Source organism: Ambystoma mexicanum, chromosome 5p (genome assembly GCF_040938575.1).
Source record: "Ambystoma mexicanum isolate Mex_15411 chromosome 5p, UKY_AmexF1_1, whole genome shotgun sequence".
Taxonomy (NCBI): domain Eukaryota; kingdom Metazoa; phylum Chordata; class Amphibia; order Caudata; family Ambystomatidae; genus Ambystoma; species Ambystoma mexicanum.
This window is the reverse complement of record NC_090930.1, coordinates 198090855-198105681: the sequence shown is the minus strand read 5'-3', so window position 1 is coordinate 198105681 and position 14827 is coordinate 198090855. Positions and strand designations below refer to the sequence as shown.

The following is a 14827-nucleotide window of genomic DNA, read 5'->3' as shown; positions in this document are numbered from 1 at the left end:
TTGCCACACAGCAGAGCCTGTCCCCCAAAGCGGGTCTCACGGGAGTCAACATATGTTTGTTAATTTAATCTAATCATTTGGAGGGGGTGTTATTTAAAGCATAATGCATTATAGAGTGTCTGTGAATAAGTGTGCTGCCGGGGTTCTAGATAGAATGAATGAATACATAGTTAATGTCCAGTTTTCAAATGTCTAATGAGATGAAAATATACAAATACGGGTGTGTGTATACTTAAAATGTCTTTTCTAATGATAACATATGGCGGCATGAACTAATAGAAATGCGGCACCATATAGTGCTTTTGAGCTCATGAATATAGCGCTGTATGAAATTAATTCATGTGATTTCATGAACATGATGTTAATTTGGGGCGTTTGCTGCCATTCATTTGTTGTTCTATGGATTCATTGATGCTCCATGTGCACTGGTGGCACCTATCGGACTGTTAGTAGCGGGTGAATGTTTATTTTGGGAATTAGAGAAATGTGTCTGTTATAAGCGGATGTTCGTGGTATTTCATCCACTGTGTGGGAAAACTGTGGTCTGTGAGCCACCTAGCGCCGTTTGTGTGCCACGAGTGGGCAGGCATATGTGTGGTCTTCCAGCCATTTCTTTCTTGTATTGTGGCACAGACTTGCAGTTAAATGAGAATGGTTGAATGACTATTCTAGCACCAGGGTGCAATTGAATTTGGCCATAAATATGTGCCTGTAAAAAAGATATAAGCACGTGTCCTTAAAAAAAATTCAAATACTGTTCTTTTTTGATGAGTGGAAATGAAAAGGTCATTAGTCATTTCTGATGTCAATTTAAATGTAAATTGAGTGAGGTGTGTTGTGGTTGGGCGTGGCAGTGTCATGTTATGTTGTGTGACTGGGACAATGTTAGTTTAAAGTGTTTAACGCCTATTTGTAGGCGATGTGGGATAATATTCCTTCATTCCTGGGCGGGCTCTGGCTGATCAGTATGGGTGATGTATTTTTTGCTAATTAAGTTTATTGTGAAACTCTCCCCACCGCATGTGCGTGAATTAATGTATTTTGAGGAAAATGCACATTGATGTTATTCATATGAAAGTTTTGATGAATGTATTAGAGCGCATATGTGAAGAAAATATATGTTTAAAAGCGATGAAATTTTGTGCACGTAAAAAATGAAACTGATTGTGTTTGCACGCATGCAGTGATTGATTTTTTATTTGAATGCAGGAATTCCGTTTTCTTACAACGCAGACACACCGGAGTAATTCATTTGTGCCTGCGTGTCTGGTTCTAAGCGGTTTTAGCAAAAACAATTTCAAGGAGGGATTTATTAACGAAAAGAAATAATTGAAAAAAAGACAGACTTTTTATTTCTTTTTGGTGGGGCGTGCCCCAAACCCTCTGTTTCCCTGTAAGTTTAAGCCCACCCCTACTGCCTCCCCACCTTTTTAATCCCTTACCCCATCCCCATTTTATTTATTTATTTATTGCATTTGTTACACGCCCAAACCCGGGGGTATCACGGCGTAGGTTGCATAGAAGACTTCTCTGGTTACAAGTAATGTTACAGTAAGGACAAATAAATATTACAGTATACAGTAATGAGCTACCTGCACAGCATGGAGACGGTCAATCTGGCCAGAGTACTAGGGTCCTAGCTGCGATATTACTAGTTACTTTTATTAAATAGCCAGGTTTTGATGAGCCTCTTAAAGAGCTGATGAGGCGGCTCATTTCTCATTTCCCATGTATATATGTTTTTTAATTTGGTGTTTTATTTGCTGTTTTTGTTTTGTTAAAAAATCCCTCTCTGAAATGGTTTTCGAGTGAAATCACTGAATACTGCGTGTCTTGATATGATCTGATATTATTGGTTATTTATAACGCGCTTAATACCCAGTGGTTTCTAAGCGCGGACCTGGGGATCGAACCTGTGTTGCTTCGTGTCCCAAGGCGAGAGTGTTGCCCCTCAGTTATCCTCCCGAGACTTGAATGATGTTCTGATCCTTTAGTAGCCTCGTTTGTTTTTATGTGTGCTCTTTGTATGTATGCCACTTTCCTGTTTTGTGTGTTCTTTTGTGTTTCTTGGGAGATGTCTGGTGTGAAGTGGCCCATCGTATTGTGTTGGTGGCAGGTGTGAGTGTTTGGAGATGGTGCCTTGCTCAGTGTAACCAGACTATGTTGGAGTTTTGTTTATGGTGGTTTAGTTATAGCACATAGATTACTAATGGAGTATTGCTTCTTGTGTGATGGTTGCAAGCGTGCTTGGGTGTGACAGACCCGTTACCTAGTGTGGCAGGCAGGTGTAAGTTGAGTATGTCGTTGTGGTTTGGAATGTGAGAATGTTGTGGTTTGTGCTCGGAGGTGACAGCTCTGAGATTCAAGGAGGCAGTCTGAATATGTGGTGTCATGGTTTCCCGGATGGTTTTGAGAGTTAGTTACGCTGAATGTAGAGTACGCAGTAAAAGGTCATGTTGGTGGTCTTGTTTGAGTCTGGTTAGTACTGTGTGCGTTATGTGTCTAGCCCTTTCCGTTGGCTTAATAAGGAAAGGGAATGTGTAGCATGGTGCTTGCATTGCACGTAGCAAGGCCATGCTGTGGAATGCTGAGTAGTGGTGGAACTCTGAGTTCCAACTGACACAAAAAGAGGTAGGAGGACGGAGTATTTATACTGCTTCACCAAACAAGCCTCCAAACTAGGGAAAAACCCTTCACAAAAAATACAAAAGGTTTGGTGGACAGTGTGTTGACCAGGTGGGGCATCAACCTTTAGCTGGATCGAGAGTTTTCTAAACTGAAAAGGGATAGCATGTAGCTCACCACATTAGAGTGTAGAAACAAATGACCGGGTTAGTGCTACACAATATACATTGAAGGCAAACATTTATCAGAAAATATATATATATTATTAAATTGATTAACAATGGTTAAAAAAAAGATCCTTCAAAGAGGCAATTCATATTTAACAACACAATACAATAGAAATATGGAAAGTTCACAAAACAAACTCAAAAAAAGACTACATGGGAAACAGTGGCAGTAATCTGAACCATAATCAATCAGGTTCCATTTTAGGAATAAAGAAAAAATCACTATTCACAAAAATTCACTATTCAAAAGAGCACTCGAGGGGTCAACTAATTCACCCACGATATGCTCAAAACTCAATTACACCAAAGTACTCACACTGCTTCATACCCAATCAACCCGACATGTTTCATTCCTCATACAACCACATCACACACAGTAAAGGGAAATTCATCAGGGGCTCGTATTCAAAAGACAAACACAATTCACAGAAAACAATTGTTTGTGTAACTTTGAAGGCTAAAAAGCCAGCTCAAAAGGCTGTTTTGTAAAATAAAACTTTGCAGAACCTCCTGGTCACTACCACGGCTAACCACGAATATACACTATTAATGTGATGCCATAGTTAAACAGTAGAAGGTGATGGTAGGTGCAGCTGAATTGCTATATTCACCATCACCTCGTTCTCTGATCCTCCTGAAAGATGATGCTGTCCACCTGTGAACGATGAAAGAATCGGGTGTGGGTAAAAGGAACTAATCGCTAAAGCCTCAATCCCACCAGAATGTTAGATTACAATTCTGCGGAGTATACATTTGCATATGTTAAATGTCTCCGACCCCCATAACACATTACAAATCTAATGCCAAGACACAAGTTGAATTAGTATTTTAAAATATTATAAAAATATTTTAAAAGAGGAAAGAAAAAGAGAAAGGAAATGACCACAGTTTAAAATAGGCGATAGGTTAATGATGTTACACATAAGATTCTCAACCATCCTATACCTTTCACATAGCGCGCTTATAGCGGAACTCAAAACCACACAGTATGTCCTCCGTCACACGGTCAAGAGCACTCGCTCAAGATCTTCACGAATGCTCTTTGTGAAATACTCAAAAATATTATCCGTGTTCTTGACAATGCCTTAGCCTATGTCACACCTCCCCAATAAGATGAAGGGGTGAGGGGTGTGATCTAGAGAAGGCTCAATTAGTGCCCACTTAATAAAGCAGCTGATCACATATAAGAGCACACTCATACCTCCCCGTGTTTGATATGCTCTCGGTTGAGCCGCTTCTAGTGTGTGTAGACTGCTCAGGTGCTAACGAGCACAAACACAACCACCCGGAAACTCAGCAGTGCTGGGGAATCAACAACAGTAAAAGTAATTTTAGGCGTTATAACGGTAACTACCGCGGTCATGTCTTGTGGGAGGTACACAACAAGGCTACAATTCAGTACCTGTAGAGTACTCATCATGCAGCCTGCCGATCATCCAAACGAAGTTTCACAAGGGGGCAGAACGGTTCAGTACAAAATCGTCATTAAATGGTGAATCCGTCGAGGGGCTGATCAGGAACGCATTCAGTCAACGGAGCCTGTTTAAAATAAGGAGACAAGCTGATGCCAACCAGAGTCTCTCACGGCTCCTAGCCCTCAAGGGGACAATACTCATTGCTTTAAGATTCACCCACACTTGCTCATCAGTTTACCTAAGCCTGCTTATGTAAAAAAACACACAACAACCCAACACGGTATTTAGTCCCAAAAATGGGATCAGAACGGAGGGATAGCGCTCACCTCATATATGACTGATGAAATTTCCAAGGAGGGTTACCAGTACCCCCTCTGTATGGTGGTGCTCCGGCAGCGTCTACACTGGAAACCTGAATCATGCAGGAAGTCCTGAAATCGTGCTGGCCCACGGGAATACTTATCCGAATTCCGACTGTTATGTAACACAGCTGTGTCCGGGGCTGCCTGCCGCTGTGAAGGTCAGGCTAATGCATTACAGGTGTGTGTCATGCCGCTAGTGATTGTGGTAGTTGGAGTTCACGAATGGCGAACTCCACTAGAGGCGTTAACAACTGTAGTTCTAATAAACACCTGCAAAACAAGCAGTGCTCGCCCAGGGCGCCGACTGCCCCCAGATTGAAAACCAACCAAGTTGGAAAAAAGAAGAGGAGGGGGAGGGATCAAGGGGGGACAAATCCACAGATAGCTTATGTTAAAGCGTGTACGTCTGGCAACCGCCACCATTACACGTATAAATTGTATTTAGAGTGGATTGTGCTGGTCAGGTAGCTCTCTAAAGGAAGAAACTACTCGACTACTGGAGGGCAGTCAGCACAGATGAACCACATAAAAAACGCATCCCAGACAAGAATAAGGATAGCCCACCACAATTGAATATCCGAGTGGGTCAACCTATATATTACAAAAATCAGATTGAAAGTAGGGGGCATCACTGCACGTCAAATGAATTCAGCACGCAGAATTGGCCCCTATCGTGTTGCACCAAAACGTGTTGCACCAAAGCGAGAGCGTAGTAGGAGTAACACTACAAAACTGACCACTGATGTACTTTAAATTACTGAAAAAAGTACACCACACCACTCATAGTAGGTCTGGCCGGGCAGAGGTGAAAATAGGGCACATCACTGCACGTGAAATGGAGTCCGCACGCAGGGTTTACCCCTGTCATGTTACACCAAAACATAGCACGGGCAGTGTCAAGAAAGTACTACTGATCGCCCTGTAAGTCTAAACACTGATTAACTGTAAGTTACTGAAAGGGTACACCACACCACTCATCGTAGATCTGGCCGGGCAGAGGTGAAAATAGGGCACATCACTGCACGTGAAATGGAGTCCGCACGCAGGGTTTACCCCTGTCATGTTACACCAAAACATAGCACGGGCATAGTCAAGAAAGTACTACAGATCGCCCTGTAAGTCTAACCACTGATGAACTGTAAGTTACTGAAAGGGTACACCACACCACTCATCGTAGATCTGGCCGGGCAGAGGTGAAAATAGGGCACATCACTGCACGTGAAATGGAGTCCGCACGCAGGGTTTACCCCTGTCATGTTACACCAAAACATAGCACGGGCATAGTCAAGAAAGTACTACAGATCGCCCTGTAAGTCTAACCACTGATGAACTGTAAGTTACTGAAAGGGTACACCACACCACTCATCGTAGATCTGGCCAGGCAGTGGCGTAGGTCGCATCACGTATTTATACACCCCACTCAATTTTGTCATTAAGCCCGATCTCAGCACGACGGGTCAGGAAGATCCGATGTTGTTCCTTCTGGAGTAGCTTAATTTTATCACGGTTACTATCACCAGTGGGATTAATTCTCAGAATCACTCTCCAGCGCAGATCTTCCACTTTGTGTACAAATTCAATCCAATGCTCGACTAGAGGGACATTCAGAGTCCTATTTCGAATATAACTCTTATGTTCCCCAATCTTTATTTTGATCCTGCATTCAGTTTTACCGACATACATTCAATCGCAAGGACACCAGATTGCGTAAAGCAGCATTTTGGAATTACAATATTCACTCAGGGTTCCATGAATGTCAGTTGGTCATTCAGGAAGGGAGCCACAGCAATATGGCAATGTTACTTGCTCTCCCTACTACGTTCTAGCCTTACACCCTGTCATTAGATAAAGGACTTAATCTTTTATACCTACGTACCTACTGGCTCCAGCGTCCTTCCTGCATCTTACCTGTGTATCCTGCTGACCCCAGACACTACAACTACACAAGAGATATGGGAACTTGTGTTGGAAGGCGGTTGATCAAAGAACATTAAGCAATGGGATGAATGCTTGCATCTAAGACAGGTGACTGTCTTTTTGCAGAAATGATTGAATTATTCCCAGGAATCCCATGTTTAACTTCCTGCATCTATAGCTGAGATTGAATTAAGCCTGTGTGCTTACAAGTCCTCTGGATCAGACTGGATTGAATTATTAGGTCATAACGTGGGTTATCATTACGTCTGACAAGTTTAGTGCCCAGACTGTCGTAGGATTGGATTCAGTTATTGCATTTACACCGTCACGTGGAGGGGTGTTAGGTTGCAATATCTGCCTTCTGGACAAATCAATGAGAACTACTGAGCTAAACAGGGAGTTTCCTGGTTTAAATAGGTCCGGTATACAATTGCTTTCCAAAGAGGTCATAGAAGGGTTACATAAGTTCTCCACTTCACTCTCAAGACTCAGTGATAAGTGTAGTGGGACATCGGTCTGACCCTGCGCTGTTAGCTGTTGAAGATCTGAACCCTCACTAGAAGGAGTCACGTGCTGTTTTGTCCAGGTTGGTCAGAAGGAGGGTCATGTACAATCGAGGAATGAAAGTACAAGGTGATCCTATTTGCCACATTATCAACCGTTTATCAAGTAAAGTGGCTCCACAATATGAGGGAAGATCTGATGGGCAACCATTTCAGTCCACAGGTTCTCGATTTGGGATTACCACAAGGGATTATCTGAGAAGGAAAAGAGAACCCATAGAACCCTCATCAGTTGTTACGCATCAGTTGTTACATTTACTCCCTCCTGATTATTAGGTGTCTTACTTCTCAGATTGTAGCCAATAGCAAACAAGCTCAGTGATCCCATCCTTTCACTTTCCGTGACGTAGAGTAGCAAAACAGCAAAATGCAAAATATAGTAAAAGAATTATAGAGTGCAAAAAGCTCAAATGAGTTAACTGGTTGACAAAGCAGTTTAAACCAACAGCATATCCTAGTCTGAGGGTCGGCAAAAGCGGTGTGTCTGCGTGAGTTCCAATACAACAAGGGATGAAAAGAGCACAATCCCTTACCACTACCTGCTCCAGCCACTCCAACTTCACTAACTGCAACACTTAGCAGTACACTTTGCAGCACTTTGCGTGCCACCGGCCCTTATGTGCTGTATTTCCAGGTACTCAGCACTCTTTCCTTTGCAGATTAAAGGGACCATGCCCAACTTCTGTAGGCAAACAGTGCTCCAGGGAAGTCACAGTGTTACCCAATAAACTGTAACTAACTGCAACACTTAGAGGAACACTTTGCAGCACTTTGTGTGCCTCCAGTCTTTATATGCTGTATTTCCAGGTACTTTCCTTTGCAGATTAAAGGGACCATGACCCACTTCTGAAGGCAAACAGTGCTTCAGGTAAATCAGTGTTACCCAATAAAGTGTCACTAATTGCAACATTTAGCAGAACACTTCTACAAACATGAACAATATGGGTTAAAACTAGAATTCTAATGTCAAAGAATTTGGAGAAAGAATATGGTTACAAATCAAAAATTACCCCAATATGAAACCAGGATGCAGCATTACTGTACGATGGAAATTCTATTTGGATAGGTTCTGGTCCCATTCATTGACCTTCATCCACGTCCGTCAAAGGCAGGTCTTACCTGTAGACCAGGTGGATGCTGTCTTGATTGGGGTGATATGAGTGCTCCTCTTACGAAACCACTATGTCAGGCAGATAGAAACAAAACAAGTAACAAGTGGAAACCAGAGTGGTCCCGAACTCTCGAGAGGAAAAATAAAAATTGGTGAAGACAAATGTCCAGCCACGGTTGAGATTCGCAGAACAAGCTTCCAGGAGGATATTCAGATGACAGTAACACGAAGAAGCAGACGGCACGTTTTGTGGAAAAGGCTAAGAGTGGCCAATAGAGGAGCATTTGAAGAAATACAGACAATCAAGGCGGACGGCAGCCCAGAAGGAAGGTAAATGAAGCAGAAGGACAGCAAGCAAAGGACCTCAAGCGCACAGAGGCAGAAGAACAGCAGGCAAACACAAAAGCGATGAGACACATATAGTTATCGCTGAGGTGGCCACTGATATGGCAGTCGGTTCTGCTCTTCCAACTTCCCCTGCTCTTCCAGACCATCATAATGGAACAGGCGGTCTGTAAACAAGAGGCACGGGCATCTTTGCAGTGCCACCAATTTTGTCTTCGGATATCGACCCCCCACTAAGTTCATACTGGAGGGAATAAAGCAGAGGTAATCTTGAAGTGTTAGCCGAAAACGGTACCCACTACCAAGGTGCCAGCACTGTAAGAGGGTGCTCAAAAGTCTGCAGTCACTGTTACCTGCCAGCTCTGCTTGCCACAGAGTGCTGCCACGGGCTTAGATTCTGGTCTCACGGTGACTAGGAAGCTCTGTGGACCAGATTCTAAAAAATGAAAAAGTGGGGAAATCTTAGATGTTCCACAAATGCACCAAAATAGATGTGCCTCATTCACAGAAGTGTGCATTTCAGAGATACTCCACTTTAGAAAAGGAGCAGAACTGTGTGCAAAAAATATGCAAAGTGAGTGGAAAGCATGCAAATACACCAAATTAATCATGCAAAGAGGAAGTGACCATAGTAAGTGCACCAACATCCTGATTCACAAAACCTGACCACTGGATTTGATCCCAAAAATGTCCTTCACAATTTGCTACTTTCTCAATGTGTATCTCAATGTGTATCTCAATGTGTATCTCAATGTGTATCAAGTGGCCCAGGAAAGGAGTGCAACTCTTTTTTTCCAACCAAAAAAGCAAACAGTGCTCCCCAATCACAACCACCAAAACAGTATATAAAGCCCAGCAGAGAGAGACAGATTTACTTACCCAAAATAGCCAATCCAGTAGGCATTGTGTGTTATGTAAGGGTGTAGAAGTGTGAGTCAGACACAATGGTGGCATGATTTTGGGCAAAGACTTTTATTAACAGAAAAAAGTTGGGAAAAGGGCTCTCTATTCCTAAATGCTAAGAGGGCTTTCCCGGCCTCAAAATCGACGAATGAAAATCTGAGAGCAAAAAGTCTGTAACCGTCATGTCAAGACCTACATCTGTCCATAACACTTACAATCTAAGATAACTGTGCAAGGTTATTCTTTACTACAAAAGGAACAGTGTTCTTGGTGTTCTCAATAAACAGAAAGGTTTCCTGGTTCACTGGTAATACAGTGTAGAAAAGAAATTTTAAAAGCCACCAAGTTCCAAGACTGGAGTAGTGCTTCTTTCCCCTAGCCTTATTCTTCTATTAAGATGTTTAATCACAAATAAAGTAAAGTCTGTTATATTTCCAGTCTTTATATCCTATTGACTCAGGATCCCTCTTTGCCAAGTACAGGATTCACTTTATTATTCCCAGAGTTTTTGTCCCACTAGTTTCCAATCTTCAATGTGGGTGCAAGTCCCAGACTCGCAAAGATAGTTTGGCATCTTCCTTTGTCAAACCGAGTAATTCTTAACAAAGTGTAAACAATCTTCTATATTGCTGTGAATCCCAGACTCGCAAAGGTGGTTTTGTGTCTTCTCCTTCCAAACTGGGTGTTTTTCAATAAATGTCTCTTTCAGAGGGTCCTAGATCCTCATGTCTTTGAGCTTTGGTTTCTGATATGGCTGCGGGTCCCAGACTCGCACAGCAGCATCACTCCCCCTTGGTTCACTCTTCTGTCAGGTGAGCAACTGGTTTTGATTTTCTTTTGGGTCCCAGACCCTCTCTTTTGGGTGTTAGTCCCAGATTTGCAAAGTGGCATTACTTCCCTCTTGGTTCATTCTCCTGCCAAGTGGGTAACTGTCTTTGATTCCTTTTTGTGTCTTAGATTTACGCTTGAGATTCCCCAGACCTCTAACGTCTGCTAACCCTGTGTACCTGTTGTCTTCCTCTTGAATGGTACCAGCATTTCCCCAGTCTCTGTATTGCTCGCTGATGCTCCTGCAGCCTTTTGGAGAGAAGCAGGCTCTGCAGCACTTTGAGTAGCGCCTCGTTTCCCTGGGCTGTTCGCCCTTACAACATAGTATATTAGCTCTCCCAACAGGGGGCGGGCAGGTGAAGGTCATGATGGGTGGCCCTGGTCTCGTGCTGGGTGCCATGCTGCTGCAGAGCTTCTGGTTGCATGTGGGTAGTAGCCTGCATGTGTGATGTGCTGGCGAGTGATATTTTGGGATAAGGTGGGGGGTGTTCGACTTCATGTACGGGTGGCTGGGGGGCTTGGTGGAGACGGGTCCAGCCGCATTCGGAGAAGGGAGAGTCCGATGGCGGCAGTATGTGCGACAAGCAAATTATGAGCCGTTTGGGCAGTAGATGGGCAGCAGAGGCCAGCAGCTTGCCTCGTGCTCCGATGCGGGCCTTGCAGCAGCATTCGGAGTGCGGGCGATTGCCCATTGCCATGCTAATCCCCAACCCTGTTCTTCCCCTTCCCTTCCCAAAACACCTTCTCTTTAATCAAGCCTTAGCATCAAACTTTGCACTCGACGTGCATGCCTTTGTTTTTTCAAAGCAGTCTTGTGAGAGTTAATGACTTAATTTGAGCTGTAAATGCTAATGGAGTAATAAAAATGACTTAACCTGGACTGCAATCTGCCAATCAAGTTATAAGCACTGTGTGTGTCCATCAGTGAAGACCTGTTAACAGTTGTTGGCTTTTGTAAATGTATCAGGCCTTTACCAGACACTGCTATTAGATGCCCAGTTACTTGCACCATTTTGCACCTGCTACCGTTCATAGCACTACAGACAGCAGGCCCTTTCTTATGCCTACACAAAAGCCCAAACTATTGGCATTGCTAATGCTTGTTTCCATCATCATGACTAAAGTAGGGTGTTGCCGTACATACCCTGTAAGTATTTACCTCTTTGAAGAACGTGTGATAGCCTAAGAATTTCCTTAATAGCCCCTTCTCCCCTCCCGACCCCCCCAAAAAACCTTGGCCACCCATCACAAATGAATGTAATTTCCTGCAAAGCATGTGGACTCTCAATCTTAAATTGAAATGTCTTCTGCAAACAAACGACTAAACTCAAAATGGGTATGTAACAGGTTTTAATTTAAGCGTGACTGTTCCCTGCACATCCTTTTTAATTAGCTAGGTCACATTTTTTTTTTTTTTAAAAAGGGGGCCAACAGTGGTGTGACGTTACGCAGTGTGCTAATTGCAAAATGGGACAGCACTCACAATTCGCAAGGTTGCCTTCTTGGCACCCGAAGTGTACAGCTGTGCTGGCTGGCAGCAGAGAGGAATGCTGTCGCCCGGATTACGGGCCGAACATCATACCTACCCCCACTACAGAGGCTGAGCACGCCAGACGCTGCTGAAACACAAGTGCCTATGCCCGCTGCTGCGGCAGCCACGGCTAGGCATGTTGATAGATACGACGCTGCGTAAGCTGATGGTAGTTGCTTATACCTTGAATTCACACAATAAACGACTACAAACACATCACAAACAAAATCATATGGAAAGAGATACCATTTTTGACCACACTCCGCTAGAAACGTGCCGATCCCAGCAAGTGCAGGAATGACAGCAATGTCCAAGGCAGGCTCTGCATCCAGAGACAGCAGAAATGCAGCCCCGCCCTGAGCAGGAGGCAGCACGTGATTACTTGTTAGGACAGATGGCTAGTTACTGTACCTGCAAAGAGAGCTAGGCACACACAGGCAAACCAGGCACAGCAGTTCCCAAGCACTCAGCAAAGAGGCGACTTTCCCAGTGCAAGGGGAGAAGGAACAACCAGGCCCCATGGATCTTTGAGTATGTGCAACGGAGGAAGGGAGGTAGACTCCCCGAATCACTGAACACAGCAGTAAAGAACTCTGCTCATCTGCAGGAAAGGGCTCCAAAAGAGGGGAGCTCCTCCATGGAGGAATTATTTCACGGTTCACGCTAAAGTCGAGGCATGCACCCCTTACTATGGGCCCATACTTCACACTGTCATTGGGTACAGAGCTAAAATGCTGTATCTGGACTGAGATTCCACACTTTCACTGGGCACACAACACTTTGGCAGAGTACCGGCTCCCAACACCGGTCCTGAACTGCCGCTGGGCACGTCACCCAACACTGGGGACAGATTCTGCACCGTCACCGGGAACAGAATCCAACACTGCCCATAGAAACATATTCCATCGCGCTGATCACAACATCCAATGCTCTACCTGGACACATACTCTACAATGTTTAAACTGCGATATTGTCTGCAGGTACAGTATGTACTAGCCCGGTAGAGCAATGACAGGACTGTCTAAACGCACGTAACTAACATTGGCTCGGATACAAGGGCACAGATCCCTCCACCAACCCTTGCCACTCGGCGAAGACCCGTACACTGTAAATGGATGTATACCATCGCCCAAATCATATATTCCCGCCCCCAGTTGCCCGATCTTGCTGCTGCGTGATGCACCCTGTGGTGTCCACAGCCCAATAGGATCTCACTTGCGGTGGTGGGCGCTGCTGTTATCACTTCAATGAAGACTTGGTTGTGGCAGGCTGGCGGCGTGCAGCGTAGGGCAGAGCAGCTTAGGTCATCCAATACAAATCACCGGGAGGGAGCAGGCCAGGCTGAGGCAGCCCCTGCCCCGCCCAGGCCTGCCGCTCTCAGTGATTTGTATCACTGACTGCTGCTGCTGGCACCAGTTGTCTGTCGGCCTGCCGCATTCATCAAAGAAAGGTAACTCTTTGTTACCTTTCTCTGCATCCGCGGCGGGCCGGAGGCGGCGGGGCCGCAAAAAGGATCTGTAAGTGGTGACTCGGCGAGGCACTGGGGGCCGGTTCCTGAAGCCCACGCCTCGGCCGGTGTCCGGCCCAGGTGTGGGCTTCAGGAACCGGTCCGAGCTCATTATGATTTCGGGCCGGTTCTTGAAGCCCACGCCTCGGCCGGTGTCCGGCCCAGGTGTGGGCTTCAGGAACCGGCCCGAGCTCATTAAGATTTCGGCCCAGGGCTGATTGGCCGAAGGGCCAATCCGTCCCTGGGGGCCGGGGGGGGAGGATTTGGTATTGGGGAAGGGGCTAGGGTTATCAGGGCAAATGTGCTGAGTGACTGAGTTGCATCAACGGTGGTTGGTTGCATTTTCCGTTACAAGTACTCATAACCTGGCTGATTTCTTGTAACGCCTTTTTTTATTGAATTAAATGTTACGATACCTGCCAAAATGTGAACTATTTATTGTAATGCAAATCAATTATGATTGTTTAATTGTAAAAATTGTACCTTGCTTGACCTGCCTCACTTATTAACTCATTTTATTAAAGAAGTAATTCAAAGTATGACTGCTACAGTTTTTTAAAGAATGTTTTAATTGTCATATGAGATCATAGCTATATCTTGATATCATTGTCTGAGGGGCCCCCATTTCTTTGTGTTTTGTGTTGCCATTGATTGCACCCATGTGGCCCTGATTCCCCGTTGGCCATAAAAGACCTGTACAGGAATGAGAGGACGTTAGGAAGTAGAACACTTTCCATGTGGCTGTCTAGCAATCACACTGCCAGTGCTTATGTAATTGTATGAATTAAATGCATAATCCTACTCTACATCAACACAATCATAGACATCCCTTTACAACATCCCAGAATGAAATGGCAAAACTACCACCTGAGATATTTAAATAGTAAACACTTACTCCCATGGGAAGTGATCCACTTTATTATGCCATAAAATATAAAGAGAATGAACATTAAACAAATTGTCTGAAATACTTTGTGTTTTAAGGGTAGATTCACTAATTTTGTGGCATCCCATGGGAAGTGATCCACTTTAAAGAGTAAACTCATCACACAGCTGAAGTTGATATATATGCATTATTGTCTTATACTCAGAATTATTATGCCATACGATATAAAGAGAATGAACATTAAACAAATTGTCTGAAATACTTTTTTAAGGGTAGATTCACTCATTTGTGTGGCATCTGATAAGATGCACCTTGTAAGGGTGCAGAAGGAGGAGACTGACACACAAGTGGCATGGTTGTTGGCATAAACATTTATTTCAGATCAAAGTTAAAGAGAAAACCTACCTCTCCCTAACTCTAAGGCGAGTTTCCCTAACTCACCTAAAAATACTACAGTCTCATTCAGGATGTCCAGGTAAATCAAGAGTCCATTGTCCTGTGTCAAAAACCTATTTCTGTCCCTTACACTTATAACTAAACTAAAGAGGTAGTGGATCTTCTTGGTCCAGATGAATGGCTCCCTTCTTCTGGACAGCACACCACAGTT

At 44.2% G+C, this 14827-nt stretch overlaps 1 long non-coding RNA gene across 2 annotated transcripts in view; it reads right to left on the bottom strand.

The window, feature by feature from the left end:
* LOC138480847 (uncharacterized) overlaps positions 1 to 4714 on the bottom strand; it is a 123680-nt gene extending 118966 nt beyond the window's left edge. Inside the window, exons 1-3 of one of the 2 annotated variants that reach the window (XR_011274146.1) lie at positions 4594 to 4704; positions 4255 to 4391; positions 4074 to 4154 (exon numbers count right to left, since the gene is read on the bottom strand). This is a non-coding gene — a long non-coding RNA (uncharacterized lncRNA). Of the gene's footprint in view, positions 1 to 4073; positions 4155 to 4254; positions 4392 to 4593 lie in introns of those variants that run through there. The other variant, XR_011274145.1, reaches the window with a different exon arrangement.
* Positions 4715 to 14827: the final 10113 nt, after the last annotated feature.